The sequence below is a fragment of the Pan troglodytes genome, chromosome 16 (genome assembly GCF_028858775.2).
Source record: "Pan troglodytes isolate AG18354 chromosome 16, NHGRI_mPanTro3-v2.0_pri, whole genome shotgun sequence".
In the NCBI taxonomy this organism is placed as follows: domain Eukaryota; kingdom Metazoa; phylum Chordata; class Mammalia; order Primates; family Hominidae; genus Pan; species Pan troglodytes.
Window position 1 is genome coordinate 83,629,622 of NC_072414.2, and position 18,857 is coordinate 83,648,478.

The 18,857-nt window shown below is 42.8% G+C and overlaps 1 pseudogene; it reads left to right on the plus strand.

The window, feature by feature from the left end:
* Positions 1-520: 520 nt before the first annotated feature.
* LOC112205788 (small nucleolar RNA U13) lies at positions 521-618 on the plus strand (annotated as a pseudogene).
* The last annotated feature ends 18,239 nt before the right edge of the window (positions 619-18,857 follow it).

Here is an 18,857-nt window from a genome sequence, read left to right on the forward strand (position 1 = left end):
TGTGGGCAAAGGGGCTCATCAAATCAACACAGCCTGGAAAAAAGGGATAAGAAAGCCTGCGTGTTCTCGGGAGGATAGAGCTATTTGTCATTTGAAGCAAGACATCCCACTGTCCCATGAAAGCTTTTCTCCTCCCCTACCCCAATAACATGCACACAGGAAGAATTCGTTTGTCCTATGTCTCCAACCGGAGTGCCCAAATTCCTCTGGCTCCCCGTAATTACGATGCTGGATGAGAAAGAATTGGACTTTGGCCATCACCTAAGCATTGGCATATGTTCAAAGTTCTCCCATCTTGAAACCAGAAAGCAAGCCAACCCACCTCCGTGGACTTTTGCTTTCCTTCCAGCCCAAGCTCCCTTCTTTCTTGCCCACAGGCAGCTTTTAAAAGGACCTATTATGGGCACCCACACTCTTAGTTTTCATCCCACCAGTATGTAATATGGACATTTTGTTTATCATAGACTTCTTTACATTAATCTTGACTTTTAAAAAACAGTGCCTTAAAATATTAATCTTGCTCCTTTTGTGGTTTATAAGCATGATGATTGGGTTTTCATGTGTGAGATGTGTCTCCCTCAAATCTTTTTATGAAGTAGATGCATTGTCTGTCTGACATGAAAAAAGGAAATAATTATTTATCTTGATTACTTCATTTTTGGCACCCCCTCCCCTTTTATTTAGCCCCAAGGCTCTTGCCTCACCCTAGTCTTAACCATTTCCATCTGCTCCTCAACCCACTACAGTCTGTTCTGCTCTCAATGCAATAGAAACTAATCTTGAAAGACTCAATAAAAATTCTTCTGTGTCATTTGTTTTAAAGGACAACTTTTTAGTCCCTGTTTTCTATGCCATCCCTTTAAGCACTCAAACACATCAAACTACAAGACATACACAAATACAATGATTATGAAAAATGTTACTAATACCTATGTCTATTCCTAAAATGTCAACATCTTGTTTTCTTCCCCATTTCTTAATTTTTTTATACTATGCCTATACTATCTAAGATTATAGCTGTACTCAATTAAAAATCTCAAGTTTATAGTATTCCAGACCAAAAAGAAAAGGAATATAAACTTAAGACAGCCAAGGTCGTAGGATCTGGTTGAAGCACTGATTCTTGGTTAGGGCAGGAGGCCAGATTATTTCTCTGAAGACTATCTAAATCCAAACAATGGACACCAGGCTGAAACTTTCTTCTTAAGTTAATCTTGACTTTTCATATCAATTAAAAATAAAGTCTACATTTTCCCCGTGGATTTTAGTTTTTAGTAGCCTGGAATTTCCCTATCAAACATTGATGTCTGTCTTGGCTACCATGACATAACCCATTGTCCTGTCATTATGATAACTGGGTCTGGTCTATTGATGTTATTTAAAATGTATGGCTGCCTCAGTAGTGCCTCATCCTGAGTGAGACCATCCAGAGGTTTCATCTCTCAGGACAGGTAGAACCGAGGTAGTACAATGCATTCTCCTTTTTAAGATATTTGTTGACTTCATCATCTTGGAACACAGTTTTGATCCTTTTTCTAGTTATTGTGTGTGACCACTGGTGCTTGGAAGACCCTCCTGTTCTTGATAGAGTTTCTGTATATTTTCCCTGGGCAATTTGGCTAACTGTTGCCTGTACTGCCTCTTCTCTAGTTATGCAGCTTGACATGAGTTCTATGTCTATATTTTAAAATCAAACAGAGTTAATAGAAGAAATAAAAAACTAATTTATATTAACTACCTCATTAAAATTAATAAAAAATTAAACATATCCCATGATAGCCAAATTTCTATGTTCATCCTAATTACCTTTAATATATATTAACTTTTCTCTGAATATCATTATAAAATTTTGACCTTTTACAAACTCATCATATTTCAGTTAACTGCAATTATTATACCTTTTTTGATGCTCAAATTATAACTTGGCCAGCAGGAGACCTTGAAGCTGGCTCCTTTGTCCTTTCAGCACTGTCTCTGGCATTTTTGAAACTATCTTTCCTTTCTGGAAACAATAGGGTACTCTGGGTTCATGCTACTGCATGTATATGTGTGATCCAGGAATGCTAGTTCCTTCTAGTGAGGGTGAGAAATAGAGACCCAAATCTGGGCATTTAGGAGTTCATTTGAGTATAGGCAGTGACCAAAATGCTACTGAAATGGGAGAGTTCCCTGACCCCCATTGCAGGATGTGTGACAGGGGTGTGGCTTGTGTGTTCAGCCACTATCATGGTTCAAACCCCTTACGGGAGGGGGAGCATGCATCTGGGCAGGTGCAGGAGCCAGGGCGAGCGCTTTTGGGCTTTGGCCCCACAGTAACATCTAGGGGTGGGTGCCTGTGACTCCCAAAGCCCCACTGGGTGTGTTACAATGCTCTTTTAGCTCTGCCATCCACAGATGGCTTGAGTGTTAACCAGCTCAGTGCCCTCTTGGTACCCAGATCCTCTTCCAGCATCCAGGAAGAATCAGGTCACATGGACAAATTTAAGGATGGTAAATGCAGGAAATTGTATTGCTGGATAGGGGTGGGTCTCAGTGGGATAGATAGGGAGCTGGAGAGGGGATGGAGTAGAAGGAATATCTTCCCCTGGAGTTCAGCCATCCGGCAGCCGATCCCCTCTCCAACTGTCCCCAGCTGCACTCCTCTCGACATTCAGACGCTCCTTCTCTTCTCTCCTCTGCTGTGCAGCTCTTCTGCTCCTCTGCTCTTCTGCTTGTGGATCCTGGAGTTTGGGATAATGGGTACAGGACAGAGGAGCATGGCAGGCCAAAAGGCACCATTTGGGCACAAAAACAGGAATGCCTGTTCTCATTTAGGGCCGTGGGTTTCCAGGCTTGAGGGTGGGGCCTTTGCCAGGGAACTGCCCTCTTCTACCCAGTATTAAATTTCCTTGCCTCCTGTCCAAATCATAGGCAGTAACCAAAATGCTACTGCTGTTGGAACACATAGCTAGGAAAAAATATTGCTTTTTAATGCTGTGAGTTCACATTGGGTTTTTTCCCTAATATTATTAACATAATTTAATTGCTGTACCTGACTCTTCTCAGAGGATGAGGTTTTATCGACCTCTAAGACTTTCTAATGTATTAGTACAACAAATGACCTCAGCTTGAACCTTATCTACTTCATAGTTCAAGCCCTGATATTAATCTGCCTTTGTGTTGGCTTCACATCACACTGACGTTCGAAGACTCAATACTTGGTTTTTGTTCCAACATCTCATTGTGGCCCTTATCACACCGATTCCCAAGTTCAACCCCCATCCCAGATGACTTCTTGGCCCCTGGGAAATGCATGTAAGACATTTGGCCTCTGAGGAATAATTGTTCAGGATGGTGGCATGTTAATCTTCTATGACAAGGAGGGCCTGGCTTTACTTCTTGTGAAAAGAGAAGACTTTTTTCTGTTTCATGATCCAGTTTTGAAGAACCTGGTATTTCCTTTTGTTCATATTTCTTCTACCATCAGTTCCATATCTGTCTCTACAATTTTCTTTCGACACATTTAAATATAGGAATACAAAGCAAGAATGATGCAGCCTCTGTACATTCTCTTTAATATGAACATTGAAAAGACAGAAGCACTGTTTTTTTCTTTGTCTCAACTTGGTATATTTCCTTCTAGAAATCCTAGTTTTCTTACATGTTTAAAGTATATCTTCCTTAACTGATAACTCCAGATTTGCTGATAATTTGTTCAGGGATCTGGAACTCCACAAGGGTTGCACTGGCCATAAGTTTAGCTTCTATCCACAGGACGGGGGATAATGGGGGTGGCCACCACCTTGGGGGTTGTGTCATAGATACCCTTGCTACCATTATACTTAGGAGGAAGGCTCTGGACAAGGAAATGGGAGAACATTTACTTACAGAGAAAAGACTTAGAAAGTAGTGAGCACGAGCGGCACATATCTGATCTCTTATTCAATGTAAGTTTAGCAGGGTGGATTTTGGTTTTTACAGCAGCCCTGGTTTCATTTTATGCCTTTAAGCTGTGGCAGAGTACATGAGATATTTGTTGAAGGCTGCCCATTAGCCTAGGCAAAAATGCATTATAAAATGTGTATACATTTTTTTAATACTAAGGAAATTTTTTATAAATTGTAATTCTCATATAAATATATATATATTTTAATGATAACTCAATTCATGTGAATGTAAAACTTGCCATTTATGAGCCAGGCTGTATACTAGGCACCTGACACTGAACACTCCTTCGTCCTCACAATAGCATGCTGAGACAGGTTCATTATTACCATTTTAAAGATAAGTAAACAGAGGCTTAGTGAGGTTATGTAAATGATTCATGTTCTTAAACTAGTAGGTGGTGAGTTGCGATTCAAATCCTGGTACTTTGATTCTAACTCCAGAACCCATTGTCCTAAATATGTGTCTGTATGCATAACAAAAACTGGATCCTACCCTACATATAATTCAAAATCCTCCTTTTGTCACTTATTTTACTGACAGCATTTCTTTCATAAAGTTTTAGAAAAGATTTTTTTAATGACTGCATACTGTCTTTCCTTGAAAAGGTAATTTTGCCAGTCTCCCACTAATGAACATGTTTTTCAAATTTTTCAGTATTATAAATAATTTTTCAATAAGTATTAAACAATAAGCAAAGCATTATACTTATTTTTGTTCATGTGTCTGATTATTTTCTTAAATTCATTGAAGGGAAACTACTGAGCCAAAGGAAATGATAATTTGTGTACCTACATTACCTGAAAGGGGTCCCGATCCAGACCCCAAGAGAGGGTTCTTGGATCTCACGCAAGAAAGAATTCGAGGTGAGTCCGTAAAGTGAAAGCAAGTTTATTATTAAGAAAGTAAAGGAATGAAAGAATGGCTACTCCATAGACAGAGTAGTCCCTGGCTCTGGTTGCCCATTTTTATGGTTATTTCTTGGTGATATGCTAAACAAGGGGTGGATTATTCATGCCTCCCCTTTTTAGACCTTATAGGGTAACTTCCTGACTTTGCCACGGCATTTGTAAACGGTCACGGCACTGGTGGGAGTGTGGCAGTGAGGACCACCAGAGGTCACTTTTGTTACCATCTTGGTTTTAATGGGTTTTGGCCGGCTTCTTTAGCACAAACTGTTTTATCAGGAAGGTCTTTATGACTTGTATCTTGTGCTGACCTCCTATCTCATCCTGTGACTAAGAATCGCTTAACTTACCGGGAATGCAGCCCAACAGGTCTTAGCCTTATTTTACCAAGCTCCTATTCAAGATGGAGTTGCTCTGGTTCAAACGCCTCTGACACCTATATAGATAGTACCAAATAAATTTTCACAGAGGTTGTGCGGACTTATACTTCTGCCAGCAATTTATTTTAGGGAGTCTTTTCAAACTTCCACCAGCAAAGAAAATTTTCTTTAAAAAATGTTTTGCTATTTTAATGAGTGAATAAAATGTATCTTGTAACTTTTTAAATTAGTATTTGATTAGTTGTGAGTGTGAATATTTTTTCCAGATAATCATATTTTGTATTTAAGTTTACTGTGAGGATACTCTGCCCATGTCTTTTGGAGTATTTTGTTAACTGATTTGTAAGAGTACTTCATGTACTATTTCAGTATTATCTTTCTGCTCTGTTACTACAACTACTTTTTCTAATTTGTAATTTGATTGTTGTGAACGTGTTCCTCGATGTAAAGGACTTTCAATTGTGTTAACAGTAAGAAGATCTATCTAACTTTTCCTTTGTAATTACTTACATTTGCTTTTATGCTTAGAATATCGTTCCCTCTCCAGAAGTTTTTGTCTATGTGTGGGTTCTTTAATCCATCTGTTTTTATTGTTGTTTTTGTCTTGGGCTGCTGGATAGTGAAGCTATAACTTGAGTTAATCAATTTTCGTAACCATTTGTGAAATAATCTCTGCCTTTCCCATTTTTGTTGTCCTTACTTTAAACTGGAATACATACTAGAGTCTACTTCAGGGTCCACTGCTCTATTCTATCAATCTGCCTACCAGCTCCTGAGCTAGTACCATACTGCTTCGGTTGCAGTTGCTTGTAATGTATTTTAATACCTAGTAGGATGTGCCTACACACTTGAAATTGCTCTGATTCTCCTTTTTCAATAATTTTTAGTTTTTTGCTTGTTATTAATATACATTTTAGAATCACAATGTCATATAAGAAAAATAACACTATCTTTTGATTGGCACTACATTTTTTCATCATGTCATCACCATATTTAACATGTCATTGCAAAATCATAATAGTATTTATTTTCTTTTGGTTGTGCTATTGTCAATTTTAGATCAATGTTACGCTGACTTCATAAAATGAATCTTTATACACTCAGCTTTTGTTTTTATATCCAGAAAAATCATATAACATGGTATTATCTGTCTTTCTGAAATTCTGAAAGTTATCACTGGTAAAATTTTCAGAAAATGAGACATCTTTGGAAGTAATAAAATACATACACATACATATATATCTCCAGGATTTCTTCTAAAAGTTCATGACCCTTTTTCTTAAAGTTAGGTAGTCTATGCCATGAAAATACGTTTAATTCAACTTTTCAAAGTTATGAACACTGTGCTTTAACAAATAATTTTGTATTTGTTAAAATTCTCCTGTTTATTTTTATATTTCCCTTCTGCTTTTACATTTTATTTTTTCTCTTCACCTTCATATATTCTCCAGTTATGTTAAAATGTTTTTGAATTCATATGTCAACTTTACTAATTCTATTTTTAATAATTTGTTCATTTTCTATGCTTATCTTTAGAAAATATTTTCTATTTTCATCGGTTTTGTTATAGACACCTTTTAATTATATATAATACATATCAGTTAAAATGTATATATTTTGTTTTTTCCCATTGTCAAAGGGCAATAGTTCCATAAAAGGCTCACATAAAACAATTGCTTTCTGTCCATTTCTTCTTATATGCCTTTGTTTTATATATTTATATATTTAATGCATAAAATATCACTGATGATTTTATATTTTTATGCGTACTTTGCTCTATTGAATATTTTCAGCTATGTACCCAGTCTTGAATAAAGTTAACATTAATACCTTTATTTTTTTCTTTGTGTTTTTCCAGTAAATCTTTTTTCTTTTAGTTTTTATTTATATGTGTCTCCTTGTTTTGGACAGGTTTCTTGTGAGCAGGTCATAGTTGGATTTTCTTAGCCCAATCCTGAAGTCTTAGTATTTTAAATATAGGAAGATAAATCACTTAAATTTATTGTTATAACTGGCCATCCTCCCATCCTGGGTAATTATTCTGAGTATCTGTGATTTTGCTCAGCCAGGGCTCAGGGAAACTGAGTCTCAACACTGACACAGAAATCAGTTGCAGGCAAGAAAACGAGCAAAAACTCACACTTAATCATGGGTAAAGAAAGGAGCATTATAAAAATCAAGTCTGTGGAATTGATCAGAAATCTAGAACAGGATACCAATCAAAGAATTTAAAATGTCAGATACAGTTGAGGAGCGGGTTCATAAAACAAAGCCAAGACAGCTTCCCTGAGGAAAAGACACAGAGGGAGATGCAAGTATTTTTAATCTTTTATCATGATAATGAAAAAAACAATGATGGCAACAAATTACAACAACAACTCATTTATCAAATCATACTTGGGCCAGACACTGAACTACGTTCTTTAGATAATCCATCCCCACAAGTACCCTAGGGAGTGTATGTTTTTTCCAGTTTTAACAACAAGAAAACTCAGGTTTTAAGTACATAAGTTAATTTCCCTAAGGCCAAAGTTAGGAAGTGCCTGAACCACTTTCAAAATAAGATATCTCTCTCAAAAGTCTGTGATGTTTTCTATTATATTATATTGTTCCCCCCCCCCCCGCCCAGTAAAGGTTGAGTATCCCTAACCTAAACATCCAAAACGTTCGAAAATACGAAACTTTTTGAACACCAACATGACCCTCAAGGGAAGTGTTCATTGGAGGATTTCAGATTAAAGATGGTCAACTGGTATACACTCTGCAAATATTCCCCAATTTGAAAATCTCCCAAATCCAAAACACTTCTGGCCCCAACCATTTCAGATAAGGGGTACTTAACGTGCATTAACATTTTTCTTGGTTTTTATTTTCCCCATTTCTATAAGTATATATTTTCTTTGAATTCTTCAAATTCAGTTTTTGTTTGTTTGAGATGGAGTCTTGCTCTGTCACTCAGGCTAGAGTGTAGTGGCGCAATCTTGGTTCACTGAAACCTCTGCCTCCTGGGTTCGACTGATTCTCCTGCCTCAGCCTCCCGAGTAGCTGGGATTACAGGCGCGTGCCACCATGATCAACTAATTTTTTCTATTTTTTGGTAGAGGCAGGTTTTCGCCATGTTGGCCAGGCTGGTCCTGAACCCCTGACCTCAAGTGATCTGCCCACCTCGGCATTCCCAAAGTGCTAGGATTACAGGCGTGAGCCAGTGTGCCTAGCCCAAATTTTATTTTTTAAGATCACACTTGAATGCATACATTCTCTAATCATCAAATTCATGAATGATATAACTTTTGACTTACTTTACAAGATGAAGAATTTCATACTCTTCTTTCCCACATACACTCCTTTTCCTCCATTCTTGCCAACTTCATTTAGAATTATGGACCTATGTATTACTTTTATTCTATCTCAAGAAAAAATTTCCAACTGTACTTTATTTACAACTTTTTTAAACTTAATTTAGTATGTTTAGCTGGCGTTATCACAATTCTTTTGAACTCATTTTTGCTATTGAGTTTTTGTCTTTAACATGTTGTTTCACTGGAACGTATCTTTAATGTTTTCAAGAAAATGCATGGGTGGTATCTTTTTTGAACCCTTGACTAGAATATCTAAGACTCTCTTTTTGTTTTCTTTGCAAATTAACATTTCAGCTTGAGTCATAAGCACTTTCTAGTACCATTTAGACTTTACTCATTTCTCATGTAGCATCTAGTCTTGTGCTGTACCCTTAATTCAGCCTATTCTCATTTTTTATCATAAGTAACATTTGTTTTGTCTGGATGTTTGTAGAATATTTTAAAATCTTTTCCATTTGAACAAATTTGCTAGATTATGTCTGTGTACATCTTTACTTTTGCCCGGAACATGGTGCAGTATTTTAAGTTGTACATTTCTTTTTTCTAGCTCAAGTTTTTATTCCGTTTTTCTCCATGGTAAAGCAACGTCATTTGTTCTGGTTATATTTCCCTTGGGTCCTTCTTATCCATAGAGTAAGTCTTTATTTTTGATGGACCAACTTACCTATCTTTTCTGTCATCATTTTTTGTTTCTTTTCTCTGCATTGATAGAAAAATGCTCTACCCTGTTTTCTACATTATTTATTTGGCTTTTTGTGATTTCACTTCTGGTCTTCACTGCATCAGAACTGAAGTTTGATTCCACAATTTTATTTTTAGTTTACCTGAATTCAATTCTTACATGTCAGTTTCCTTTTCAATCTCAGAATCTCAAGTGTCACCTTTTTCATCAATTTCATTCTTACTTCAGAAAGTACATACTGCCTAGTATTAAGAACACAAAAAAAGCAGGATTAAATCTTTTTTCTGTTTTATGCAGTCAGCTTTCCCTTAAACAGGCATGCTTTTTTCTCTGCCTCATTGGTCTAGCGAGTCTCCTGTTACATGTTACGGAATATTTTTCATAGACTCAATGTATCTTTATACCATCCCCCAACGCATATGCACTTACTCCCTCTCCAACAAGGATATAGCTGTCCAAATTGTTTGTACTCTGGATCTGCCAGAATCTTCCTCTTAAATGTTTAACTGAAGAGGAAGCTATGGTGTCTAGCTAGCAATGTGTACTGTTACACTATGACATGAATTTCTCTTGCTTCCCTGTTTCTTTGTAAATAAAAGGTGAATTCATTACTAAATACTTTGAAACATTCCATAGTCTTTTTGTGGCCTGAAACAGTGCAGGGGAAACTCTGATTCCAAGACACAGAGCTCTCAATGTATCTGGCAGATTGTATTTTTCAAAGGTAGCCACAGCAATATATACGTCATTCCTTGGTTCTTCTAGCAAAGTGACATCGAACATCCTTCATCAGGAGGTGAAGTCTATGTTCTCCCGTCTTGAGTACAGATGGAACTTTGTAGCTGCTTCCATGAACAGGCTGCAGCAGAACTAACATGGCTGACTTCTGAGGCTAGGTCATAAAAGTCACAGGGCTCCCTCTCTGAGGCAGGTACACTGGGAGCTGGGAGCCTGCATGCATTAAGTCTGGCTGCCCTGAGGCTGTCATGCTGGAGAGATCAGGGTGAGAGCCCACAAACAGATACCCAAAGAGGCCCAGCTATTCTGACCCGCAGCTGTTTGTCTTTGTAGACCAGGTGCCAGGTGCCAAATGAGATGATCCCAGCTGACAGTAGAGTCCAGCTCTCCCTCCTAAGCCCTGTCCTGACTGCAGATTTCTTGAGCAAAGTACGTATTGTTCTAAACCACTAAGTTCTGTGGTGGGTTGTCACCCAGCAGCAGATAATTTTTTAAAAGTTTCCCATCCTTATTCACACTTACATTATTTTACATCCCAGGGCATACTCTGCAACCACCCATGCATTTCACCGAGGCCCACTGCGCCTTTCTGGGAGTTGCAATTGCACAGATAGATTCAGCAAGGTGAGAATGCCATCCTCAGGCAGCCAGGAGGTGACTGTCAGGCTATTTGGTTGGGGAACCAGCCAGCATCCCCTCTGCAGAACCTTCCTCTCTTTTTCCTATGGAGGAAGTAGGAACTCCTCTTCCTTGGTCATCCCATCTGTCCTGTGTGAGGAGTAATTTCCCTGAGAAACTGACCATCGATAGTCAGGATCCTGGGTTTTCAGCCTTTTATGTCCTGTGAGCCTCTGGATTTTTGTTGGGTAAAGGCAGTTAGGAGGGGGAAATCCAGGCAACCATTATGATCCAGAAGCTCAGTATCTCAGCTTTCATTCTGAGATTCAGATATGCCACCAAAACAACAGTCAGACACACAAAAAAACGGCAGGTTTCCTCTCCTCCACTCCCCCGTTCCCTGGCCATGTCATTAGTCGTCTATGCTCCCTCCCTGTGGGACTGCACAGTGCGAGGATTCCCAGAGAATGAAAATAACCCGCGTCATCTTTAGAGCCAATTGTTCCTTTTAGTCCTTTTTTCTAAAGCCCCAAATACAATAAAAAAGGGGAATGAATATAAATACTAAAATACCGCTTAAAATTGTCTAACTCTACGCTTCTTTTGATACCATTCTAAGCCAATTCTTCTCAAGTCATGATGTACACCTGCAGAGCTTGTTAAACTTTAAATTCTGATTCAGCACATCTGGGCTGAGAGTCTCCTCTCTCCCTCCCTCCTTCCCTCTCTCCCTCTCTCCCTCTCCCCCATCCCTTGTCTCTCCCTTTCTCCCTCTCCCTCTCTCTCTCTCCCTCTCTCCCTCTCCCTCTCCCCCATCCCTTGTCTCTCCCTCTCTCCTCCTCCCTCCCTCCCTCTCTCACCTCCCTCCCTGTCTCTCTCTCCCTCTGTCCCTCTCCCCCCACCCCTGTCTCTCCCTCTCTATCCTCCTCCCTCCCTCTCTCCCTCCCTTCCATGTAATGCCTGTGCTGCTGCCCAGGGACCACACTTTGAGTAGCCAGGCTCTAGGCAATCCCTCTTCCTCTCACCTCCTGCCTGGCTAGGTGCAGTCTTACAGCTACTGTCACTACCATGTCCGTTTTCTTCTTTCCTCCTAATGCTTACGGGCTCTTCTTGCCATTTTCTCCTGTCCCATACCTGTTGGGCAGCTCCAGTGATGAAGGGTTTCTTCTTCTTGTGTCCTCACTTGTTTGTTCTCTCCCTCATAGTTACTGACCACTCTGGGCTTGGCTCTTTTAGGAGGCAAAAATATAGAAATGAAAGACACTGACCAAAGGCTGATGAGGGAGAAGCACAGTGAGAGCTCTCCACAATGGGATCCATGCTAGGTTGTGCAGAGGCTGGCTCAGGCAGAGAGGGGAAGCAGGTGGGAGGGAGTCAGGAGGCAGTTAGTGAGAGAGTATTCTCTGAGGACTTCCTGGAGGCGGTGACACTAGCTGGATCTTAAGATACTAGTAGGTGTAAGCCCCCTGAAGAAAGGGGGAAGGAAGGACATTCCAAGCAGAAGGAACAGCCTGCAGAAGTGTTTAGAGGAGGAGACCGCATGGTGAGCTCAAGGAACTGTAATTAAGCACGGAAGGAGTGTACGGTGTGTGAAGGGCTGGGAGAGGGTTACGGTTATATATTATCTGCTCCGGCTGCCATAACAAAATACTACAGACTGGGAGGCTTAAAGAACAGAAATGTGTTCTCTCCCCATTCTCAAGACTAGAATACCAAGATCAAGGTGTTGGCAGGTTTGGTTTCTTTTGAGGCCTCTCTCCTTTGCTTGCAGATAATTGCCTTCCACCTGTGTCCTTCCATAGTCATCTCTCTATGTATATCTGTGTCCCGATCTCTTCCAATAAGGATACAGTCCTATTGGATTGGAGCCATATGAGCTTGTTTCACCTTGGTTACCTCTTTAAAGGCCCTGTCTCCAAATACAGTCACATTCTGAGGTGGTGGGGGTTGAGTTTGAAACATACAAATTTTGGGGGAGATACAGTTCCGCCCATAACAGGTCATCAAAGGTTGGACAGACTTCTTGTTCTGTTTGTTCACTCCTCACTCCTCAACCCTCCTACTTGCTGTAGTATGGGAGAGGCGTATGCCTGGAGGAATGGCAAGGAGGCAGCGTAAGGAAGCTAGGGTGCAGGAAACAAATGTATCCTGAGCAGAGGTTTTGTATCTTTCTCCCATGGGTATATGATGTCTCTATAACCCATTCTCTTAATTTAGGTTTTCTTTCTCTGTAGTGGCAGTCTACACCCTGGAGATTTTTTTTCCATGACCTCCTTGTATGTTCTCCAGAAACTCTTCTTTCTCTTTGATCAGTCCTAGGGTTAATGCACTGACTGCACCATGCCCACTTGAGGTACACAGGCCTGGCACCCACTACCCCTCAGGAGGGCAGACAGCTGTGACCACTTTCTGCTGAGCTTGGAACTCAGGATACTCTTGACATATAATCACTATCCCTCATGCTTCCTTTGTGGAAATGCTGTTGGGCCTTCAACTGGTTTCCAGTGCTGGCTCATGTCATTTGCCTACCATAGCAGTACCCACTCTCCAAATATCAAGGTTTGTGTGCATTTTTCAGAGACCAGGAGCAAAGGTGGGAAAGCCCTCCTCCGAGAGAGAGGACGAAAGACAGTGTGTCCGGGAAAGGGGCTCGTGGGGACAATTTTTGCTGCAAGAAGGGTGTGTGTGTAGTTGCACAGAGGATGGAGAGGAGGGTCCCTGCGGGGAATGCCTGGAAGGAACTTTTCTATAAACATTGACACCTTCTGGGTCTCTTCTGTCCTAATCAGAGGTATTAAGCTTCTTGGCACGAGGCCTGGTGGGCACTGAGGAGAACAAATGATCCTTTATTTTTATTATTATTGTTATTATTATTTTGAGACGGAGTCTCGCTCTGTCGCCCAGGCTGGAGTGCAATGGCACGATCTCGGCTCACCGCAACCTCTGCCTCCCAGGCTCAAGCGATTCTCCTGCCTCAGCCTCCTGAGTAGCTGGGATTACAGGTGCTAACCACCATGCCCGGCTAATTTTTATATTTTTTAGTAGAGACCGGTTTTTGCCATGTTGGCCAGGCTGGTCTTGAACTCCTGACCTCAGGTGATCCAACTGCCTTGGCCTCCCAAAGTGCTGGGATTACAGGCATGAGCCACTGCACCTGGCCGATCTTTTATTTTTATAGTAAAACACTTTCTATACCCTTAAGAAGCTAACAGTCTATGTGGATAAACAAATTCTATTTATATGCATATCAACAGAAGTAGCAAATGATGATCTCCCCAAATGTACTAATATTGGGAAATGTTTATTATCTCTATTCTTTCTCCTTTACCTCAAAACTCATTTTCCGTAAATATAACAGATTCCTAAAACCCTGGTTTTCTCATATCAATTCTTTCTATTTCCATTAATGGTCTTCTTTCTTTCTTCTGTTTCTCCACTTGAATTCACCATTTTTTAGAAGTATATCTACATTGATGTTTATTCTTTTCACTTCTTTGCTGAGCTTTAGAGCACATTCAAATTAAGAGATATAATTTACAATATGAAACTATGAATATAGTAAGTAGCAAACGGAGCCTATTTGGTAGAAAGGCATATGGACCAGGCTAATTGGAAAATGGGGGTGGGGAGAGAAAAACTCTGAGAAAAAGAAAATAAGCTTCAACTCAGCCCAAATATTAGTTTCAAGCCAAATAAGTTGGCCTAGCCCCAATTCTATCCTTGGTTGGACACAACATATGATTGGTGCATTTTCAGAAAAAAAAAAAAATTCACAGGGTGAGAATCTAAGCATCCATTTTCCATCCCAGTGACAATCAGAAATCATTCTTTGCATTTATTCTTCAACTTTGTATTTGCCTGTGAACAAAACTGAAGCTGGCAAAAGATGCTTCACGTGAATTACTTGAACAACAATTTCTCATTGTGTTGAATTACACTGAGGCTGCTTGCTGGGAAATCTTTCACAGTCCAGTAACAGAGGAAGATATTGTCGTTTTTTTCCACGACCATATAGTTAACCCACTTCTCTCCTTCCAAAATGAATAGACAGTCCTCTCTAAAATGAGGGAGGAAAGCTCTTCAAATTCTGATCACTAAGCATTTACCTATAGCTTATTAATATCTTACGAACCAAAAGCCAGTTTATCTTCTCATGTCACCCCACTTTCTTTTTTGCTTCCCTACATCAGATTTTAAGATTACTTGGCTTCTCAATGTTTAGAATACCTCTAGTAGCCAACAAAGTAAGGAATCACGGAACCACAGCCTTAGCTAGCAATATTTTCATCTTGAAAAGTCATCTAGTCCAGAAAGTAGTTGAGAGGCTAAAATAATCATAAAGGTTCTAGAGTCATTCATAATACCAACCTGTTCCTAAATTCACCATCCACCACTAGAGGGAGAGATGAATGAAAAAGGCCCTAGCATGGAAGTGGTGGTTACAGCATTTCTCCAAGGCAACATTTAAGGAAGCCCAGTTGAGGCCTTTAATGGGGTTTAAGTTGTCGGCTTTGCTGCTCACATGAGTGTCAACCGTCTATTTCAGAGGCTGGTTGGAGGGGGCACTGCAGTTCATGGAAGGGTTAAACCCCCTCTACCTCCCTTTCTTCCTCCTCCCTGCTCCCGTGTCAGGAGTTGGTTCCTTCCTGCGGGTTCGTGGTCTCGCTGGCTTCAAGAATGAAGCTGCGGACCTTCGCGGTGAGTGTTACAGCTCTTAAAGGTGGCACGGACCCAAAGAGTGAGCAGCAGCAAGATTTATTGTGAAGAGGGAAAGAACAAAGCTTCCACAGCGTGGAGCGGGGGTGGGGGGGGGGCAGCTTTTGTTCCCTTATTTGTCCCCACTCATGTCCTGCTGATTGGTCCATTTTTCAGAGTGCTGATTGGTCCATTTTACAAACCTCTAGCTAGCTACAGAGCACCGATTGGTGCGTTTTTACAGAGCACTGATTGGTGCATTTTACAAACCTCTAGCTAGCTACAGAGTGCTGATTGGTGCATTTTACAATCCTCTTGTGAGACAGAGAAGTTCTCCAAGTCCCCATCCGACCCAGGAAGTCCAGCTGGCTTCACCTCTCACTCCCACCAATTTGGGTTGGCAAATGTAGACTCAATTCCTGCCACCTGCTGGCGGTGAGCTCCCAAAATCCACCTACTGTTGTTTCTTTTGAGGAAAAAAAGGGGCTAATAAGACTAGCTCTCCCTGTTGTAAGCTTCAGCTGAGATACAGGACATAGAAGTACTTCATAAGCATTAACGTGCTGTACAGATACAAGGATGTTTACTATTTTTCTGCTGCTTCCTCTGTCTGCATACGGGGCTAGGGGAATGCCAAGCAGAAGCACCTGGTGCTCATAAACCCACCTTATCATCCCTGGAGCCCTGATCTACAAGTAAATAAAGGACGAGCAAAGAAGGAAGGGAGTTGAACTTGTTAAATTCCTTCTTTCTGACTGTTGTGAGGCCGCAGCCTGATTTCCCTGAGGCTGACTTTGATGATTCTTAAGGCTTCAGGCACCAGGATTACTTTCATGGCTGCTTACCATTAATTATAGGAAGAATCCACAACCCTAATCCGAAATCCTTTATCTGACAGCAAAAGTGTGTGATTTCTCTAAAGACGGCTAATTTTTTAATCTAAAATAAATGGTTAAGCTGAAAAAAGGCTGTGCCCTTCTCAGTCTGTACATGAGGCATTGTGGCATAGAACAAAAAGGGCTGGTCGGGCGTGGTGGCTCATGCCTGTAATCCCAGCACTTTGGGAGGCTGAGGCAGGTGGATCACCTGAGATCAGAGTTCAAGACCAGCCTGACCAACATTAAGAAACCCCGTCTCTATTAAAAATACAAAATTAGCCGGGCATGGTGGCACATCTGTAATTCCAGCTACTCCAGAGGCTGAGGCAGGAGAATCGCTGAAACCCGGGAGGTGGAGGTTGCCATGGGCCGAGATCGCACCATTGCACTCCAGCCTGGGCACCAAGAGCGAAACTCCATCTCAAACAAACAAACAAACAAACAAAAAAGAACAAAAAGGGCTGGACATGGATGCAAGTTTTGTCCCTTTCCAGCTTTATAAAAGAGGAACAACATAAGTCCCAGCCTCCCCATGAGATGAACCACACTGGGTGATAAATGAGATGATATGTATGTAGTTATAAAGAACCTGGGCTATGATGGCAGACAACCTGGTTTTCAAAGACTTGCCCTGCCACTTACTAGACAAGTGACACTGGTCAGGTTAACCTTTCTAGGCCTCAGTTGTCTCATCTGTAAAACAAGGCTAATAATAGTATCTGGTTTAGAGGATTGCTGTGAGGATTACGTTGTAAATGCGGGTGAAGCACTGAGAATGGTGTCTGGCCATAATAAGCACACAGTAAACATTAGCTCTTGTTATTACAAAGAATGTAAATAAGAGTTGAAGACTATAAAGCACTCTGCACATTTCATTAGCAATGGGGTCACCATTCATAGACAAGTCTCAGCTCAGCTTTGCAGCTTACCGTCACAGAGGCAGGGAACAGAGCTAGCTTGTCAAGGGTCTTCTGAGGAGGAAGTGGGGAGGTAGCCCATGATGCAAAGTGATGGGGAGGGAAAGAGGGGGACATAAAGATCCTGCAGAAAAGTTGGCTCCGAGTGATAGGAGGGTGTGGGGAAGAAAGAAGGGGGCAGTAAAGATTCTCATTATAGGACTGGCCGGGAATGGTGTGGCCACTGATTCAGGAAGTGGGGAAGACGGGAAGAGACTTCAAGTGTGGGGGGAGCCAATTCAGATAGGAGGTGGCCTAGACAAGGTGAGGGCATCTCAAAGCGACACCAAGCCTGGGTGAGATCACGTCTGGAGCCACAGAAGGATGAAGCAGTTTATATTTAAATGCCATGGCAAAACAACATCCCCACCATTACACCCTCCATTCTCATTCAAGTTCTTCGGGAGAAAGGAAAAATATGGTCGGGTTCATTGCTAATCAGTTTTGAAGTTGAGCCTGCATTTGGACACAGGAGCTTGGGAGAGTGGGTCATTTTCTTTGACACAATTATTAAGGAAACCGTTTTAAATGATTCCTTGAGTCCCCCAATGGCCCAGGTGGAAGGTGCTGTTTCCTGGTACCTGTCCAGTCCTCTGAGGTTTTCTCTCAGCTTCCAAACGCTGCAGTTGAGAACTAGCAGATCCTATTGGTAGTGCCCTGTGGCCCACACTCCTTGGTAACGGTGAGAGTGGGGAGTAATTAGGAGCGGCTGCCATGGGCCAGGCATTCAGGTCAAGGCCGAGGATGGTGGCCAGGGCCACAGAGCCAGGGGACGGGTGGGGACCCAGCAGGCCTGTGGCTGGCCGCGTGCTGCGCGCTCCAGCAGCGGGGCCCTGGGCGGATGAAGGGCCGGACAAGGCCCTCTGCTGGGGCCGCGGCGATCTTGCAGCGCCTGGACACCGAGGCTGGGGCACTAACGGTCCGTGGGGCTCCCGACGTATTCCTCTAACTTCCCCTTTCTGTCCTTTCGGTCTGGGGCCTTTTCAACACCCCCTGTGGCCGGGGACAGCTGGGGCAGAAACCGGCAGGCGGCAGAAGCCTCAAGCAGCTCTGACCTCTGGCACCTCCCCAAGACCCAGAGCACAACATCTGTCCCCAGAAATCCCCGGGCGGAGAAGAGCGCGCGCCAAGCCCTTCCTGGGTACTCAGTATTCTCCCTTCCTGGGAACAGCCTGCCCTCTGAGGCCTGGGCACCCGGGTTCCCGAGCGCCGGGTCCCAGCCCCGCGGGGGCCGCCTCCGCACCCCATCTCCGCGCCCGGCGCAGAGCCGCGAGTCTCCGCCGCGGGGCCCCGTGCCCCGCAGCGCCACCTAGGGGCCGGGCGCCGCCTCCCGCCCTCAGGGGCACCCCCCCTTACTCCGCAAGGACTCCGGGTCTCCCCAGTTCTCCCCGCAGCCGGACCCTCCCAGCCTCGGCCGCCGGGCCGCCCTCCGCATCCCAAGCCCGCCTCCCGTGCCTCCCCGGGGGCGCACCGGCAGCGAGGAGCGGCTCGGCGAGGGCGCGCAGCGGCGGCCCAGGCCCAGGCCTTGGGGCTGGGGCTGAGGGGGTGAGAGCAGGCGCGGCCGGCGGGCAAGGGGAACCGGGCGATGGCAGCGGCGGGCGGCCGCGGGAGGCGAGGCAGCGGCGGCGGCGGGCGGCGCGACGAGCCCCTGTGATTGGCACAGCCGGAGCCGGAGGAGGAGGCCAGGGGAGGGCGGAGGCGGGGGAGGAGGAGGAGGAA